We start from the raw sequence: 4,766 nt of genomic DNA, 5'->3' as shown, positions 1-4,766 counted from the left end.
CAAGAAACCCCACTGACGGAATGATAAAAAAGCAGAATCCCGAAGTCCCCTCCCATCTTACTCCTTATATTAAATCTGTGCTCCTCATTTAATTACCTGTGCTAATATTTCCTATAATCTACATTGTGCCCCTCATAATTTTGTATACCTCTATCAGATATTCTCTCAGCTCCCTCTACTGCAAGGCAAAGAAACCCAGCCTATCCTCATACCTGGATCATTCAACATAAAAGGGTCATCTTGTTCCAATGAGAACTCTGACTGGCACACTGGTAACTGATCAGCAGTCTGTTCAGAGCATCAAGGGCAAGATTAATCTTATTCTCATCCAACTACCAATCTCTGGCACCTCATCTAAGAACCCATTTTCTAACCACCCTCCTCTTCAGTGGGGATTGATGCAGAACAATTTAGAACCAGAAATCCAAGTTTCATTTTCCCTTCGTGGCTCAGGGACATAAAATGTAAATAGCAAAATTTTGTGGAGTTTCTGTGAGCTGTTAATAAAAAATAGCCCTCCATTAATAATTAATCTTAATGCTATTTATAAAGTGTCAACAAGAAGTACACTTCAAAATCATTTATTAGCTCTGGGAATATGAAAGGTGGATATATTTGTGTTCTTTCTTCTTTTAGTGCTTCAGACTTTGGAAATATGAATGTGAATGTAAATATTGACAAATTTTGACTTAATCAGCAGAGAAAGAATGGAATTAATATCTTAATAAGAGAGGATGAGTACAGAGAAGTTACAATCAGCATATCATGTAATTTCTAATGGAACATAGAGTGAATTGACTAATGATTTATCTGCTGCTTAGATATAGAAATGTAAAATGTTGACGATTAATTTTTAAGCATTCGAATGAATCTACTCATCAAATGAGTTCTCCCTTAGTTTTGTCCCTACATTCTACTTATATTCATCCTTTAAAAGAAAATTCCTTTAATTTGTAGAGAATACAACATATTTTAAGATGTGCCACACAAACATAACTCAAATTTCAAAGTAAATTTATTATGTATTTACATAAATTTATTATGTATGTCACCATATACAACCCTGAGATTCGTTTTCTTTCAGGCATTCTCAGTAGAACAAAAAATGCAGTAGAATCAATGCAAAGCTGCACACAAACAAAGACTGGCAAGTAAGCAATGTGTAAAAAAAGACAAATGGTGCAAATACAAAAGAAACAAATAATAAACAAACAAACAAATAAATAAAAAAATAGTACTGATAGCTCAAGTCCTTAAAAGAGAGTCAGTAGGTTGTGGAATTAGTTCAGTGTCGGGGTGGGTGAAGTTATCCCCTCTGGTTCAAGAGCCTGCTGGTGATTTTCTTGAATATGGTGGTGTGGGATTTGAGGATCCTGTACCTCCTTCCCGATCACAACAGTGCGAAGGCAGCATGGCCTGGATGGATGAAGACCTTAATGACGGGTGCTGCTCTCTTATGGAAGCGCTGTTTGTACATGTTCTCAATGGTGGGTAGGTCCTTTCCTGGGGAGGATTGGGCTGAATCTATCACTTCTTGTAGGCTTTTCCATACCAGGCTGTGATGCAACTGTTATGATATTCTCTACTGTGTATTAGTAGACGATTGTTGAAGTTTTAGATGACACACCGAATACATGCAAACTTCTAAGAAAGTAGAGGTGCTGTCATGCTTTTTCTATGATTGTGCTTATTTGTTGGCCCTAGGAGAGATCCTCTGATATGATAATGGCAAAGAATTTAAAACTACTGACCCTCTCCTTCACTTCTGATCTCCTAACGAGGACTGGCTCATAGAACTTTGGTTTTCTCCTCCTCCAGTTAATAACAAGCTGTTTGGTTTTGCTGACATTGAGGTGAAAGGTTAATGTTGAGGTACCACTCGACCTGATTTTCCATCTCCCCCCTATAGGTTGATTCATCACTCCCTTTGATTCGGCCAACAATAATGGAGTCATCAGCAAACTTGAATGTGGCATTGGAGTTGTGATTACCCTCACAGTCATAAGTATAATGTGAGTGAAGCAGGTGACTAAACACACAGCCTTGTTCTGATGTGATTGTGAACGAGATGTTGTTGCCAGTCTGCACTGATTGAGGTCTGCAAGTGAAGAAATCGACCATCCAGTTGCAGAAGGAAGTATCAAGCCCTAAGTCTGGGAGCTTATTGATTAGTTTCAAGGGGATTATAGTGTTGAATGCTGACTGTAGTCAATAAAAAAAACATACTTATGTATGTATCTTCCCTTTCCAGGTGTTCTAGAGATGAGTACCGAGCCAATGAAATTGTATCTGCTTTTGGCCTGTTGTGATCATCGGCAAATTGGAGCAGTTCCAAGTCATTCCTTAGCGAGAAGCTGATATACTTCATGACTAACCTTTCAAAGCACTTTATCGCAGTGGATGGCTATGATTATCATTGAGGCAGGTTAGCACATTCTTCTTGGGCATCAGTATGATTGAAGCCTGCTTGACTGCCGATGCAAGAGGTTAAAGATGTCAGTAAACACCCTAGCCAGTTGACTAGCACAGGTCTTCAGTACTTGCCCAGGTACTCTGTCTATGCCAAATGCTTTGAGTGTGTTCACTCTCCTGAAGGGTGTTCTCACAGCAGCCTCAGAAACTGAAATTACAGGTTCTGCATTGGCTTTGGGAGTTCATGAAGGTTCCTGTATGTTCTGTCAGTCAAAGCGAACATAAAAGGCATCTGGGAGCAAATCCTTTCTGTAACGTATGTTGCTTTGTTTTTCTTTACAGAAGATGTTGCCATTAAATCCCTGCCAAACTGTTGAGCATCCATCAATGATTCAAGTTTGGTCCAGAATTGCCACTTTGCATATGTGATGGATTTCCAGAGATCATACCTAGACCTCTTGTACTTTCCTATGTTGCTAGACCTGAAAGCTACCAATCAAGTCCTCAGCTGATTGTGGATCTCTTGGTTCATCAAGGATTTCTGGTTTAATTGCAATAAATATTTTGGTGTACACAAATATGTGTACATATAACAATAAAGATCACATAACAATAAAGAGATCAATTAAATATGCCAATTCTTTCTGTTTCATGCCTTTAGGGATCCAAGTTATTGTGCAAGCTTTTATTTACCATCCCCAGTCTCTGTTCTCATTATGTATAAAGCTCATATGTTTATCTAATTTTGCACTTCAAGACGATTTCTTGAGTATGTAGTAATTTGGAATCCATGTCAACCTTTATGGTGCCATTGAGCAGCTTTTGCAATTTTTCTACTTACAAATGTAAAGAGGATGCTTGGAATGCAAAGGACCAGCCAATAAATTACATTGTCAAATTCTAACAAGTTTCTGGCTTAGACTGATAAACGAACTTTATTGTTATGCACTGTTGAATATCATTATTGTTTTCTTTTAATACAATGCCAATTAATTCAAACAACTTATTAAATCAATTATTAAGCTACTTACAGTTATATTGAATTTAAAAGAAAGAGTGAGATTGCTAGAACCAATCAGCAGGTCCAGCACCATTTATGAAAAGGATAGCAGAGTTAGCTTTCAGGCTGAAAACAGTTTTAGAACTTCTATGGTAATCAACCCAAAAAGGCATCTCAAGAAACTCCACAGATGCGGGAGATCTTGAGCAGCACGCACAAAATGCTGGAGGAACTCAGCAAGTCAGGCGGCATCAATGGAGGAGAATGAGCAGCAGATATTTTGGGCCGAGGCCCTTCTTCAGGACCTGTTATATAACTCTCATTGAACTTTCTCTGTAGCTGTTACACTTCATTATGCATTGCCATTGTTTTATGTCGCTTTACCTCAATGCACTGTAGTGAATTGATCTGTATGAGTAATATGGAAGACGTATTATTACTATCACTGGATCTCGGTACATGTGACAATGATAAACCAGTATCAGTACCAATTCCAAATCCACTCAGTCCACAACCTTCTCAATGACTTGATCTTACCACAACCCAACTTCCTTCTCATTCCACATTTTCAAATCAACCAACAGTATTTTGGTCAGAGTCCCGCAACCTTAGTTCTTCCTTCTCTGGTGACCCCATTCTGCCTGCCCACCATATGTCACCATACCACTGACCCCCTTCCATCTTTTCTAATGCAGATCATAAATACCCATCTGGCATTATAAACCTAAACATTAATGACCAAATAATCCTGGAAAATTTGCCTGTGACCCAATAATGTTTCCAACCCATGGAGGACAATCCCATTAATGTACTAGTGATAGTACAGTCTTGCTACTGAATGAATGCTGCATGTCCACCAAAGAAAAGAGAATTGAATTCTAGCCAAGACTTACTGCTCCAGGGAATGCAAGCCTGTCATAGAAATCTCGATCGTGTCCTCCCGACTGCCAAAAAATGCCAGCTTGATTTGAAATATTCAGGCAGTAGATCAGTGACAAGAACAGCTGCAACATTGTTTGGATTGTAAAATGTAAATATCATAAATTCCCTTTGGTCGTATTGCTGTAGTGTTTTGTTCAGATGAAGATTTTTGGTTGTTGGTTAAACAGACTTAGTATTTACTGCAAGTAGCAACAGTTACTAGTTTTAGAATATTCAGATAGTTACTTTGCCTATAGTCAAATTGACTTGGGAATCTGGGATTTGTAGAGATCATTGCCTTAAATAGGGCAAAGATAATATGATATGCATTGATCTTGCAGAAATTCACCCAAAGTAAAGCTGAAGCTGAATGTGGTTTTTATCTTATCACATTTTCACATCAAAGATCTAACACTGCAGAGTTGAAAATAAA

At 38.2% G+C, this 4,766-nt stretch overlaps 1 long non-coding RNA gene across 1 annotated transcript; it reads left to right on the top strand.

Annotated features, from left to right (window-relative positions):
* Positions 1 to 588: 588 nt before the first annotated feature.
* LOC132392340 (uncharacterized) lies at positions 589 to 3,283 on the top strand. Its single transcript, XR_009511500.1, has 3 exons — positions 589 to 605; positions 1,910 to 2,012; positions 2,755 to 3,283. It is a non-coding gene; the product is annotated as an uncharacterized LOC132392340 (long non-coding RNA).
* The last annotated feature ends 1,483 nt before the right edge of the window (positions 3,284 to 4,766 follow it).

This window comes from Hypanus sabinus, chromosome 4 (genome assembly GCF_030144855.1).
Source record: "Hypanus sabinus isolate sHypSab1 chromosome 4, sHypSab1.hap1, whole genome shotgun sequence".
In the NCBI taxonomy this organism is placed as follows: Eukaryota; Metazoa; Chordata; class Chondrichthyes; order Myliobatiformes; family Dasyatidae; genus Hypanus; species Hypanus sabinus.
The sequence above is the reverse complement of the archived record's forward strand: the minus strand, read 5'-3'. Positions and strand labels throughout refer to the sequence as shown.